At 51.3% G+C, this 14,874-nt stretch overlaps 1 pseudogene across 1 annotated transcript in view; it reads left to right on the forward strand.

The window, feature by feature from the left end:
• LOC138847139 (A-type voltage-gated potassium channel KCND3-like) overlaps positions 1-14,516 on the forward strand; it is a 112,436-nt pseudogene extending 97,920 nt beyond the window's left edge. Inside the window, exons 5-7 of the transcript XR_016225737.1 lie at positions 5,688-5,867; positions 8,129-9,265; positions 14,294-14,516. The product of XR_016225737.1 is annotated as an A-type voltage-gated potassium channel KCND3-like (transcript). The remainder of the gene's footprint in view (positions 1-5,687; positions 5,868-8,128; positions 9,266-14,293) is intronic.
• The last annotated feature ends 358 nt before the right edge of the window (positions 14,517-14,874 follow it).

Genomic DNA, 14,874 nt, shown 5'->3' on the forward strand with positions numbered 1-14,874 from the left:
TGGGCCTACGCCCAGGGACACCTCAGTGCCCTTCTGGCTGGAGCTTCCCTTTCCTCCAGGAATCTCAAATCTCCACCTAAGGCAGAAGCAGAGGCCCTGGGGGGCAGGGCTTGGGGGCCACGCTGTGACCTAGGAGGCTATGACTTCGGGGGCACACGTAGGGTGGTCTCTCGGCCCCGCTGTCCCCAGCCTCTCGGGGCCGCCACGTCAGAGCACCCCTGGCTTCGTCATCGCATTACTGCCCAGCGGGGAGTGATGCGGAAACGCAGGACACGCGGACAAGGACTGAGTACCGCAGGCATGACCGACTGCAACCAGGAGAGACCCGCCCCAGGGGAGGAGCCAGTCACCGCCCACTCTCGCAGTCCTAGCTGGTGAGCGCATTCTTCTGCCCCCTTGCGGTCTCAGCTGGTAGCACAGGCGCCCCTGGCCTCCTGCTCAGTTCAGCAGCTCCCCGGGTCCGCGGGTCCTGGCAGGACCCCCAGCCACCAAGGCACCAGGGTTTCGGGGTTAAAAAAAAAAAGGCTGAAGTAGGCGCCAGTGTGGTGGGTTAGCTGTGCCTGGATCACTCTGGGTCTCCACTTCCCACCTGGCTCCCTGCTGCTGTGCCTGGGACGCACCCACGTGGGAGACCCCCATGGAGCTCCCAGAAGCCAGGCAGCACCTCTCCCATGGCTGTTTCCTACCGGGGATTTTCCTTCTCCAAAACTCGGGAAATCCCTGCTGGCCGCCTTTGTGGTTGCTGTGAGGTGGGTGGGGTTTCTGTTTTCAGCAGCTCTGCCTCCACCTGCAGCTACCTGCTCCGTGTCTGAGCCAGCTCTGCAGTGAGCTGCTGGGCACCTGCGGGACCCTTGGAGCAGCTCCCAGCACGAGATGAGCGAGAAGACATTTGTCTCCCGCACAGGTGGGCATCTGGGCGAGTGAGATGGATGGACGATTGATGATGGATGATGGATTGACGGACTAATGGATGGAAGGATGGATGATGGATGGATTGATGGATGGGTGGATAGATGGATGGGTGGCAGATGGATGGTGAGCACAAGAGCCCAGGCTGAGCAGGGCTGAAGCCAGGACCTCTGTCTGGGTCTCCCATGAGGGTGGCAGGGACCCGAGTACTTGAGCCATCACCACCGACTCCCCGGGGGACCATTAGCACCTGGATCAGAAGCAGTGGAGCCAGGACAGGCATCCAGGCACTTGGACGTGAGATGTGGGTGTCTGTAGATGCAGGCAAATGGAAACAGCCTGGAACCATGACCACGGCCAGGATATGAGGCCCCAGCACCCCATAGGCTGGCTGTCGGCTTCCCGTGGCCATGGTCTTGCTGCCTCTGGGAGGTCGGTGGCCGGGTGCCTTGTCCTCAGCACACGGTGGCTGCCACTGCTCTCAGCGGTGATGGCGGCTGTTCTCAGACTGTGGAGAATGTGAGCTGTGTCCACTCTGGGCCTGTGTGGACATTCGTGTGCGGGTGTTCCTGGGAGCACAAGGTCTTTCCTGGGGTAGCGCCTGGACGTGTGGCAGGTATGTGTCAGACTCAGAAGCTACACACTTCTCTCCAGGTTCCTGCGCCAACAGACATTTTAACATATAAGAGTAACTAAAAAGTTTCATGGAAAAATGCAAAAAAGACAAGTTTGGGGGCTTGCATTGTGTTGTAATGGGTTAAGGCACAGCCTGGAGCACAGGCATCCCATATGGGCGCTGGTTTGAGCCCTCGCTGCTCCACTTCTGATACAACTCCCTGATGATGCTTCTGGGAAAGCAGCAGAAGATAGCCCAAGTGTTGGGTCGCTGCAACCTCCTGGCTTCGACCTAGCCCAACCCTGGCTGTTGTGGCTGTTTGGAGAGTGAATCAGTGGATGGAAGACCCCTTCTCACATTCTGTTCCCACCCCATAACTCTGCCCCTCAAATAAATCTTAAATACTTGAGTCCTGCAGCACTTAAACAGAAAGAATACGGTTATGAGCTCTTGGAATAGCTTCCCAATTTGTTGGAATGCATACTTTGTGATACTCCCTGTTCCACGATTGGTTGCCAACTCAGATATTTCCAGTTACATCTGAGAGTCACTAAACTTTGTCTTTCTGTGTCAGACTATGATAATAAATGTATTGGGGGGCCGGCACCGTGGCTCACTTAGTTAATCCTCTGCCTGTGGCGCCGGCATCCCATATGGGCGCCAGGTTCTAGTCCCGGCTGCTCCTCTTCCAGTCCAGCTCTCTGCTGTGGCCTGGGAGGGCAGTGGAGGATGGCCCAGGTGCTTGGGCCCCTTCACCCACATGGGAGACCAGGAAGAAGCACCTGGCTCCTGGCTTTGGATCGGCGCAGTGTCAGCCATTTGGGGGGTGAACCAGCGGAAGGAAGACTTCTCTCTGTCTCTCTCTCACTGTCTGACTCTATCTGTCAAATAAATTAAAAAAAAAAAACCTAGCACAGCATCTAAATATAATAAAATAGACAAAAATTTTAAAAAATGTATTAGGAAGGTGCATTCTTCCTTAAGTGTTACATTAAATGATGTGTTATTTAGGGTATTTTTCAGTAACATATTCACACTTGTATATCTTACTTTTTATATAATTTCTACAGAAACATTTTCATACTTAGATTTTTATAAAAGTCAGAATTTTCCAAATACACAATTTTACTAATGTGTATGTTGTATCTTTCATTTTCTCTGTAGTATGCTTGCTTATTTTTTCTGTAAGATTCCATTAACCACTGACATTGTCTCCGGTGGATGTGTATATATTTTTAGGGTTAAACAAATTCTTCAATATAGTTTATAGCTTGATTCTAAGAATAAAGCCATATTCCCTTTTATCTGCTCTCATTCCAACACTGTCTCTCCCAGTGTTTCCCTTCCTTCCTTCCCTTCTTTCTTTCCTTGTTTGCTTCCTTTCTGTGTTCCTTCCTTCAATTTTTAGATAATATATTTTAAATTTATATTACAGTAATAGGACTAATATGAAGTTTAAGAACAGGTGGCCCCAAGCTGTGGCATCCCATGGGGGAGCCGGTTCAAGTTTCATCTACTCCACTTTTGATCCAGCTCCCTGCTAATGTGCTTGGGAAAGCAGCAGAGAATGGCCCAAATGTTTGGTTCTCTGCACCCATGTGAGAGACCCAGAAGAAGCTCCTGGCTCCTCCCTGTCCCAGCCCAGGTTGTTGTGCTCATTTGGGGAGTGAAGCAGCAGACTAAAGATCTCTCCATCCATCTCTCCCTCCCCATTCACCTTTCTCCTTGGTTTCTTTTCCTTTCATCAACTTGTGCAAGACATAATTTTAGTCCACGTTATATTCACGGGCTTACTTCACCACTAACCTTAGTATTTATCAGGTAAAAGGTGAGAAGGCCACAGTTCCACATGAGCAATATAATGTTCTTTTTTTAAAAATATATATATATATTCTTAATCGTCCACTGTTTTCGCAGACCATCAGCAGGGATCTGGATCTGAAGTGGGGCAGCTGGACTTGCACTGGTGCCTAAATGGGAAGCCAGCACCACAGGTGGATGCTTAATCTACTGTGCCACAATTCCAGGCCCAGTGTTATGTTCTTAACCATTAGTCTGTCAAGGTCATCAAAGTTTTATAGGAGTATATATGCCCCAATAGGGACACACACTGGCATTTATTTTCTTGTTTTGGTGTTTTGATTTTTTTAAAAAAGTAAACTTCCATATATAAGGTAATACATGTGATATTTGTATTTCTCTGGCTGATTTCTGGAACATGATGTCCTCCAGTTGCATCCATTTTGATGCACCTGATAAATTTTATTGTTTATTATTATTATTATTATTTATTTTATTATCCATGGACTCAATGGGACTCTGGGGAGAACAAGAGAGCAGATGGATGAGGGGCTCCAACTGCCAGGGGTCCTTAAGGGCTCAGATCACCAGGCTTGTGCAGGAAATGGGGCTAAGGGTTCTCACAAGCCAGAAGCACCACTGGACTCAGGGAGACCCCTCACCAGCCCTGATCCCTACAAACTAGAAGCACCCTTTCCCGTTCATCCCAGTCAGCACCACACTCTTGGGTTTGCCCTGCTGTCTGCGTCCTCAGCACACACCTCTCTACAACCAGAACTGGGATCGCTCAAGCCAAGGGTCCGGTCCCTGCTGAGGCATGTGGCTGCCTAGCCTCCAGAGTGTTGCGCCTAGACACTGGAAAAGCCAGAGCTAGGAGTCTGACTGGGACTGCACCCTCCATGCACTGTGGAGCTGATGGTGGGAGTCTTGGCCCGACAGCTGCACCTGTGTCTGTGGGCACATGTCACCTCCGTCTCCCTATCCCAGGTTGAGGCACCAGGCACTAGGGATTTCTGGGCATCAGGGAGGGTCCGAGGGGCAGGACCTGCTCCAGGGAGAAAGGGGTTGGCTCGGGTGTGATGGTTTATACTCCCAGGTCCAGACTCTTGGTTCCGGGCCCTGGGTACATGTGACAGGATAGGAGGGCTAGTCCTGACATCCCAGTGGTGCCCTGGGAGGGGATCACAGCTCTTACGTGAGGTAAAAGGTAATGTGTTCCCTCCTGGTTCCTCCATAGCCTCGGCACTGGCAGCTGAGAGCCCCGGGTGAGCCAGGAACCTTGCACGGTGGCAGGATCCACCAAGCTAGGTGGCCTGTCTTGGCCTCCAGCAGGTGTTGCTGCCTCGTAGACAGAGGATGAGAAAGACACCCAGCTAGGAACACACACAGCCTACCAGCACACTTGCCAATGCTCCCTGCCACCTCTCCCAGGGTCCCCAGCCACACATGTCTCTGAACTCAAGGGCACACCACACTCCCTGCTGCTCGCCCTGCCCCCAGCCAAGCTCACCTTGCCATGCTCACCTCTGTGCCCACCCTCACCCACACAGGTGCTCACACCCGATAGGCACACTCTGCCACCTCCAGGCACACCATAGGATTTCTCCACTCACTGGGGAGATGCTCTGGGCTCGGCCTCATCTCCCTGGCCCCTGTTCACATGTGTACCCCTCTACACAAACACACACACACACACACACGCCCTCATACCCTCACACCTTTGCATGTGTGCACACACACATGCACACACACCTGTGCCCAGTCACTCCCCCTTGCAGGCCCTCATCCTGGGCACCCTCCAGCGCCCAGGCTCCCGGTGCTCCTCCTGGCTTCCTCCACTGCCTGGCAGCTCAGTGCTCTCTGGTGGGGCCTGAAGCCACTGGGCAGCAGGGAGCAGAGGGCGCAGCCCCACTGCCTCTGCTGGACTCAGCTCTGTGCCTCGCTGGTGCCACGCCTCCCCACCTCCTCAGGAGAGTGGCCTGGGGAAAGGCAGCCCTCAGGAAGGGGGTTCAAAGACAGCTTTGCAAGGTGCTTACACTTGGGGTGGTGGGCAGAAAGGTTTGGACAGAAAAGTTACCTGGAATCAGCTAAATTCCTGCGCTTAGTGTGGACGTTGGAGGCAAGTCCACGGTGCTCTTTCTTCCCGGCAGCCCCTGATGATAAGGCTGCAGCAGGCTGAGGTTGCAGCCCCCAGGATCGTAGAGCAGAGGGATGGTGCTGCGCCTTTCCTAAGAGAGCACAACATGAACTTTCTCAGGGTCTTAGGCACAATGTGATGGTGCTAAGCCCAAGCTTGCATGGCCATGTTTTGCATGAACATACGTGATGGTTTAATTTATGCCTTCTTGACCTTTACTTCAAGGGAGCCTGGATGTTTGATGTCTACAGAAAGGCTGCTGGGCGTGTGAATTCCATACGAAGCGTGTGTACATCTCCCCATGTGGACATCCCAGCGTTTGGAGGGGAGTCGATGTCTCTCTTTTTTCCTTGTCATTGTTTGAACGCAACAGGATACAAATTCACAAGGGACCCTCAGAAGAAGGTTAGCAGCGTGTACCCATTTCCTGTTAAGGAGGCTGTAGGAAAGGAGTTTGGGAAAGTGTGTGTGCATGTGTGTGTGTGTGTGCGTGTGTGTCCTGGGCCTGTGGCCCAATGATCCACAGCTTGCTTCATGATGCCAGTTTTATGCCTGCCTACCCAAATCGTGTAGACACAAAAGAAACCCCCAGGGGCATGGGAACCCTGCACTACCCCCAGACCAGCCCCTTTCTGGGATAAGGGATGCTATGCAATGTGAGATTGTGGAAAGTCAGTTTCCAGATGCTTTCCCCTGAGATCATTGAAGGGCAGATCTTGGTGACGTGGCACTTTTGCTGCATGTGACACTTTTCCTGGCTCGCATCAATGCTCAGATTAGGTGTCCGACCCCAGGACGGGCTGTCTGATCACTTTTTGGTCCTCTGCTCCCCAAACAGAAGCTCTTTAATAGTTGACTCCCTGCAGCAGAGGAAGATGTACTTCCCATTTGCAGTGCTGTTTGCCTTTGTCATTTCGGAGCTCACCTTTTTGGAAGGTCTCTTCCTCAGCTTCCCTTCCCCCTCCTCTTTCCCGCTGTCAAACTCTTCTGCCAAAAACAAAAATAGCTTCTGATTTTTCATCTGTAAGGCGTCCATGTCCTAGTAAAACTTTGGCATCTGAGGTATGTGCAGTGCCATTGGCTGGAAATGGGGCTGCACTGTTGTGCGTATTGCAGGAATTCCGTCAGGCCGGCTCCAGGAGGTGTCAGTGCCTGTCAGGGCTGAGTGCTGTGACAGGAGCCATGAAGAAGCCCTACTTGAACCAGATCAGGCCTGCATGGTTGTGTGGTATGCATGGCCAGTGTGGACTTGGCATGGTATCCTGTTCAAACTTCAGGTGCTCTCTCACACACACACCCCCCCCACACACACACACAGAATCTTGATGGGGCAGTTGCCCTGTTTTGGGCACTTTTATAAGGGAGACAGGTTCTGGGCCTCTGGAGACAGCCTGGTGCTTGTCCGTCCTTCTATAGAGAGATTGTGCTGGATTAATGTGAGGCAAAACTTTGGCCTTGGGACCAGAGAACTTCACGATAAGGAATAGATTCCTTTTGTGTTCTTATGCTCTCAAGTATCCCTCTGACAGTGGTGTATTAAACACTCAGGGCCCTTGGAGCGGAGGAGATTGGTGGCACGGGGAAGGGGCTGGCGCTCAGCTTGGCAGGGGTAGGTCATGGTGTTGAGATGGGACTCAGGGTAGAGCAACCCCCAAGATTGGCCTGGGAAGGGCATCCTCCAGTCAGGGCACAAGGTGCCTGCTGAGTCAGCAGTCTCTTGCTCTTTGCCACCTGACCCCTTCAAGGTGTGTGACTCTGAGCCCCATTCCGGGATACTGCAGGGTTGTAAAGGGCAGGGGTCCAGGGCCCAGCATCTGAGAGCCTGGACCCCTCTACTCCCCAGGGGGGTGAGCAGGGTTCTGTGGTTTGGACAAGGCCTTGGATTACCCTGGGTTCCAAGTGATGCCAGTAACATGCCCAATTCCACAATGCCCAGAATTCCCTTTGCTAAGAGGCACAGGCCAACTCCATCAGCACGGCAACCAGCTCAGATACTCCCCACCTTGCATGGGCAACTATCATGACGAGGGCTCTGTGAGACTTGAGCTATATATAGCCTTGATGTCTTGGATCCAGCAGAATCAGGGATTATTTGAACCAGAGGGTTCCTTGCCACTTTCTTGTCCAGTTCCCTCGTTTTACAGATGAGGGCCCAAAGCCCAGAGGGTGACAGTGACTTGTTTTCACAAGGTCAGGATTGATTGGGAACTGGAATGCAAAGCCTCCTGAGCCCTTGCTCCTGGCTGCCTGGGGAAGGCAGGAAGGGGAGTCTCTCCCAATTTAAATCTGTAATAACGCCATAACCTTTCAGAGCTGATGATTACCCGCGTCTTCCCAGGTCTTTCTGTGAAAGCTGCTTTCCCTGCTCACGCTCCTGAGCCCCCTCGGAACTTAGCAATTTGTCAGGCTGTGGGCAACATCTAGCAGCCCCGCCACCTTGCCATGTGCTGGGCACCCTCCCCACGCAGGTCAGGATTCAGATTAACCAGGCCTCCTCCCCGCGGTGGTGGTTGGTGGTAGTGGTGGTGATTGCGTGTGTTGCTGCTGCCCTGGCCTTGGGCACGTGGCACTTGAGCCTGGCCTGTGCTGTCCCATTTTGCAGGGCAAGTCCTGGTGCACAGCAGCAGAACTGACCCCTTTCTCTGCTCTCTCCTCCTGCCCCCCAGGGGTCACTGGACTGACTCTAAGCTGGTGTGCCGAGTGTCCGTGCAGCTGCCAGAGTGTGGGAGTTGGCATGGCTGCCCTTCACCCGGGTGGCAACCATTGGGTGGATGCCAGTGGCCAACTGCCCCATGTACTGGTCCCGCCAACAAGAGCAAGTGGCAGGGTGAGCTGACCATGCTGAATGTGAATGGGCGCCGCTTCCAGACATGGAGGACCACACTGGAGCAGTACCTGGACATGCTGCTGGGCAGCACAGAGAAGTTGTTCTTCTTCAAAGAGGACGCCAAGGAGTACTGCTTCGACCATGACCCCAGGGTCTTCCGCTGCGTGCTCAACTTCTACCACACGAGCAAGCTGCACTACCCCTGCTACAGGTGTATCTTGGCCTACAACGATGAGCGGGCCTTCTACAGCATCCTGCCCGAGATCATTGGTGACTGCTGCTACGAGGAGTACAAGGACCACAAGAGGGAGAAGGCCGAGTGCCTCATGGACGACAGTGACTCGGAGAACAACCAGGAGCCCATGCCCTCACTCAGCTTTCACCAGACCATGTGGTGCACCTTTGAGAACCCCCATACCAGCACCCTGGCCCTGGCCTTCTTCTCCGTCATGGGCTTCTTCATCGCTGTCTCAGTTACCACCAACATGGTGGAGACGGTGCCCTGTGACACAGTGCCCAGGAGCAAGGAGCTGCTGTGTGGTGAGTGTTCCTCGGTGGCCTTCTTCTGCCTGGACACAGCCTGCGTCATGATCTTCACTGTGGAGTACCTGCTGCAGCTCTTCGCCACGCCAAGCCGCTACTTCTTCATTGCAGCATCGTGGGCATCATAGACGTGGTGGCCAGCACGCCCTGTTACATCGACTGGTCATGACCGACAACAAGGACGTGTCCGGAGCGTTCATCATGCTGTGCGTTTTCTGTATCAAGTTCTCCTGCCACTCGCAGGGCCTGCTCATCCTGGGCTACATGCTCGAGAGCTGCACCTCGGAGCTCAGTTTCCTCCTCTTCTCCCTCACAATGGCCATCATCATCTTTGCCACTGTGATGTTTTACGCCACGAAGGGCTCCTCCACCATCAAGTTCATGGCATCCTGGCCTCCTTTTGGTACACCATCATCACCATTACCACCCTGGGGTAAGTCAGCACCTGTGCGGTGCACCTGGGAGGTTGCGGGTGAGCCCTGGATGATGGGGGTGGGGGGTGCCAGGCAGGTTGCTGCAAAAGGAGAAAGCCCAGGAGTGATGGGTCAGTGGCCTGTGGCTTTGAATAGAGTGTTTCTCTTTGGGACAGGGTCTTGTGTTTTGTAGAACAACTGTGACTGCTCCTTCTTCCAGCTGCTCCCTGCCTGGGCCTGTGAAGTACCAGGGCAGGTGGCTGCACTGGAACCTGCCGCTGTGTGTATCCTGGTAGCCACAGGGAGGAAGAGGGCTGTGGGGAGAAAGGAGAGTGCTGTGAGGAGTGTGCAGGTTTCCACTGGCAGGCAGCGCCTTCTTCGTAATTCTTCTCCGTAGTGCATCCGAAGGCTGTTGTCTCTTTGGCCTGACTTTTCTCCTCTGCCTGGCTGGCAGAGGCTCCAGGGTTCTGTGGCTCTGAGCAGGCTTTCTCTAAGTGACTCTGGAACTGGACTTTCTGCAGAGCAAGGTGCCTTGTTGGTTTTTTCCTCACTGCAGGAGGAGCAGGCTGTCTCTCTCAGCCTGAGTCGGTGATTGAGTGACTTGGCCGGCCTGGGTGACTGTGAGGTCTGAGTGCGGTCAGACACAGGAGCGGCAACTGCATCCAAGTGGGAGACAGGTGCTCAGAGGGGCGGCAGGGGACTTGGCCAGGTCCCTCGCTCCCAGGCCCCCTCTCCGGCAGAGGTCCCAGACCTGCATGCGTAGCCCCCATGTGAGGCAGGGGTCTCAGGAGGGGAGATGACAATCTTCACCCTAACAGGATCAGAGCCCATCAGAGCAGCTTTATGGAGACAGATTTCCTCGGGGTTGCTGCTTCCGCTGCTGGGCGCCACTACGCCCCACTGTGACAGAAGTGACACCCTCCACAATTCACAAACTGGGCCTGTGTTTGCTTAGACCAGGAAGCGTTATATTGCTAATGGGGAATTCATGAAGCTTTTTATTTGGTCTTTGACAATTCAGTTGGTGGCATCCTGGTGATTCGATTTTTCCCTGGCTGAAGCCCTGTGGTGGTGGTGTCGGTTTTTCCATGGTTCTGTGTGCGCTTATTGAGAGTGACTTGGTAGGTGACAGGACCTTTTAAAATGATGACATTTGTCATTCTGCCACACCGGGGGGGCGGGTAGGGACAGTGGGGTCCACATCATTTCCAAAGGCCATGCTTGCTCTCTGCCTCTCATCTATCTGACATCACGCATCCTGCCCCTCCCTCCCACTCCAACACTTCCAGTAGCTGCTCACCCAGAGTGGGGAAGACCATGATTCTGACTCTCCGGTGCCTTCAGGCACCCCTGGAAGGGACACAAGACAGCAGAGGGACGCCTCTGGCCTGCTGTGGGGAGAAAAACAGAGCATGTTGATGGCTATCAGAGTTAAACTGGGATCATCTCGGGAGATCAATGGGAACCTCACTGGCCACCTGCTCGTACTTTTTATTAGTGTGACAGCATATGGGTGTCTACTATGTGTCAGCAGTGTGCTAAGCACTTTGCATATATTATATCTTTAAGTCTTCACAGAACAGCCCTGCAAGGTAAGAAAAAGTCTGTACCCTTTAAACACGCAGAAGCGAGTCTCAGAGAGGGTAAGTACATTTCCCGTCATCACATAGCTGATAAGAGGCACGGCTGATTTTCAGATCCCAGTCTAGCCTCCAGTGTCCTTGCTGCTTTCATTCTGACAGCCGACTTGGTCCCCATGTCTTCAGGAACCCTAGACAGAAGTCAGACCTTCAGGGCTGTGACTTTTTTTATTATGGCCTCTGGGTGTGATGTTCTGTTCTGGTCATTTTGCGAGTCAAGACAGCATCAGGCCAGTGAATACAGCCTGCTGGGCACTGTGCTAGGTACACGGAGTGCTGTGAACAAAACACTCCCTTGTGGCAGCTTGGAGATACTGCCTTAGAAATGAGTGGTTGCTCATAGCCAGAATCCATGTTTTATTTATTTATTTTTATTTTTTTTAAACTTTTATTTAATACATATAAATTTCCAAAGTACGACTTATGGATTACAATGGCTCCCCCCCCCATACCGTCCCTCCCACCCACAACCCTCCCCTTTCCCACTCCCTTTCCCCTTCCAGTCACATCAAGATTCATTTTCGATTATCTTAATATACAGAAGATCAGCTTAGTATACATTAAGTATGGATTTCAACAGTTTGCTCCCACACAGAAACATAAAGTGAAAAATAATAGATGATTTTTTTTTAAATGATGATGAAATCAGAGCAGACCTATTGTCATGTTTAATCCCAGTGAGAGTCAAGTTGGGAATTGATAATTTCTTTTTTTTTTTTTTTTTTTTTTTTTTTTTTTTTACAGAGGATCAGTTTAGTATGCATTAAGTAAGGATTTCAACAGTTTGCACCCCCATAGAAACACAAAGTGAAATATATTGTTTGAGGACTCGTTATAGCATTAAATCTCAATGTACAGCACATTAAGGATAGAGATCCTACATGAGGAGTAAGTGCACAGTGACTCCTGTTGTTGACTTTACCAATTGACACTCCTGTCTATGGCATCAGTAATCTCCCTATGCTCCAGTCATGAGTTTCCAAGGCTATGGAAGCCCTCTGAGTTCTCCGACTCTTATCTTGTTTAGACAAGGTCATAGTCAAAGTGGAAGTTCTCTCCTCCCTTCAGAGAAAGGTACCTCCTTCTTTGATGACCTGTTCTTTCCACTGGGATCTCACTCGCAGAGATCTTTTGCCAGAGTGTCTTGGCTTTCCATGCCTGAAATACTCTCATGAGCTTTTCAGCCAGCTCCGAGTGCCTTTAGGGCTGATTCTGAGGCCAGAGTGCTATTTAGGACATCTGCCATTCTATGAGTCTGCTGAGTATCTCACTTCCCATGTTGGATCACTCTCCCCTTTATTTACTCCATCAGTTAGCGTTAGCAGGTACTAGACTTGTCTATGTGCTCCCTTTGACTCCCAGTCCCTCCACCATGACCAACTGTGAACTGAAACTGATCACCTGGAACAGTGAGATGGCATTGGTACATGCCACCTCGATGGGATTGAATTGGAATCCCCTGGTATGCTTCCAACTCCACCACTTGGGGCAAGCCTGAGCATGTCCCAAATTATACATCTCTTCCCTCTCCCATTCCCACCACCATGTTCAACAGGGATCACATTTCAGTTAATTTTCAACACTTAAGAATAACTGTGCATCAATTACAGATCTAAACCAGTCATATTAAGTAGAACAGATAAAAAAAACTACTAAGAGGGATAATGTATTAAGTTGTTCATTAACAGTCAGGGCTATGCTGATCAAGCCACCGTTTCCCATAGTGTCCACCTCACTCCAACAGGTTTCCCTCTTGGTGTTCAGTCAGTCGTCACCGATCAGGGAGAACATATGGTATTTGTCCCTTTGGGACTGGCTTATTTCACTCAGCATGATGTGTTCCAGATTCCTTGTTGCAAATGACTGGATTTCGTTGTTTCTTACTGTGGTATAGTATTCTAAAGAGTACATATCCCATAATTTCTTTATCCAGTCTATCGTTGATGGGCATTTAGGTTGGTTCCAGGTCTTAGCTATTGTGAATTGAGCTGCAATAAACATTAGGGTGCAGACCGCTTTTTTGTTTGCCAATTTAAATTCCTTTGGGTAAATTCCAAGGAGTGGGATGGCTGGGTCGAACGGTAGGGTTATCTTCAGGTTTCTGAGGAATCTCCAGACTGACTTCCATAGTGGCTTGACCAGTTTGCATTCCCACCAACAGTGGGTTAGTGTCCCTTTTTCCCCACATCCTCGCCAGCACCAGAAATCAACCCAAACATCTACAGCCAACTTATATTTGATCAAGGATCTAAAACCAATTCCTGGAGCAAGGACAGTCTATTCAATAAATGGTGCTGGGAAAATTGGATTTCCACGTGCAGAATCATGAAGCAAGACCCCTACCTTACACCTTACACAAAAATCCACTCAACATGGATTAAAGACCTAAATCTATGACCCAACACCATCAAGTTACTAGAGAACATTGGAGAAACCCTTCAAGATATTGGCACAGGCAAAGAATTTCTGGAAAAGACCCGGGAGGCACAGGCAGTCAAAGCCAAAATCAACTATTGGGATTGCATCAAATTGAGAAGTTTCTGTACTGCAAAAGAAACAGTCAGGAGAGTGAAAAGACAACCGACAGAATGGGAAAAAATATTTGCAAACTATGCAACAGATAAAGGGTTAATAACCAGAATCTACAAAGAGATCAAGAAACTCCACGAAAACAAAACCAACAACCCACTTAAGAGATGGGCCAAGGACCTCAATAGACATTTTTCGAAAGAGGAAATCCAAATGGCCAACAGGCACATGAAAAAATGTTCAAGGTCATTAGCAATCAGGGAAATGCAAATCAAAACCACAATGAGGTTTCACCTCACCCCGGTTAGAATGGCTCACATGCAGAAATCTACCAACAACAGAATCCATGTTTTATTGCCATTGACGAAGCTGCTGCCTTCCTTTGGCATCGCTCAGGAATTGAATGTGACACCAAGGGGCAGTCGGTCTTGACCTCAAACTTTCTTTCTTGGAGATGGGGACAGGCTGAGGGCAGCAAGGAGTGCAGGCTCCTGTGCTGGGGAGGGCTGTGTTTCCCCAGGCTGTGAGCCCCTCCCTCCACACTGGGCCAGAAACGAGCTTGCTTCCCCTTCCCCGCACATCAGAAGGCCTCTGGGAACACCAAATGGATGAGAAGGAACCCTTGAGCAGTGTCTTCCCTCAGCTCAGAGGAGTAATAGGAAGGCAGCCTTTCTCTTCCTTTCCACCCCAGTGGGGCAGCTCTGCACTGGATCAGGCTGCTTTGACTCTGACCTGAGTTGGCAGTCGGCACCATTACTAGACTCGTTTCTTGGCTATACATAGCAGGTGCTTGGCAAAATGCTTTTTAATGGAAGGGTCAGTGTAAATGGGGCACCTTCTCCATTTGCTCGGCCTGATGCTGTTTTTGTTCCCCTCTAGACATGCCCTCTCTTGGGGCTGGATCCAGGACTTGAACCTGCGGCCCCTGCAGCCCCCTCAGCCCCCTCGGCCCCCTCAGCCCCCTTGGCCCTTGTGTTCTGCCCTCGCCCAGGCCCCTCAGAGAGAAGCGAGTGGCTTCTACTTGCTGTCTGATCCATCACCAGGTGTAACCTGCAGGACTCTGGGAATCTTCTTACCTTTATTGGAGGTCTTGCTGGCCTAACCCTGCAAACTTTTCCCTCTCCCCTGGCTGGTTGGAGACTTGTTCTACCATTGCAGAAAGCCCTTCTCTTTTTTGTACTGTTACATTGGCATTTGAGACATGGTCCAGCTGCCTCCAGCAGCTCCCCACAGACCCCCACCTGTTCCTCTTTGCAGACCCTCCCTGCCCTGCTCTTTCCCTGAATTCCACTTTCTAGTGCACAGAGAGGTTGTCCTCGGCTCATTGTGGAGTGAGACCAGCTGGCAGGCCAATATGAGTCGATATGCCCCACGAAGGCATTTGCTCTTCCCAGCTCTGGTTGCCATTCCTGCTTTCCGGGCACCTTGCTGATGAGTTACTCAGTTATCCTCCAGCGAGG

Source organism: Oryctolagus cuniculus, chromosome 19, assembly GCF_051225735.1.
Source record: "Oryctolagus cuniculus isolate XC-2025 breed Fujian yellow rabbit chromosome 19, ASM5122573v1, whole genome shotgun sequence".
NCBI lineage: Eukaryota > Metazoa > Chordata > Mammalia > Lagomorpha > Leporidae > Oryctolagus > Oryctolagus cuniculus.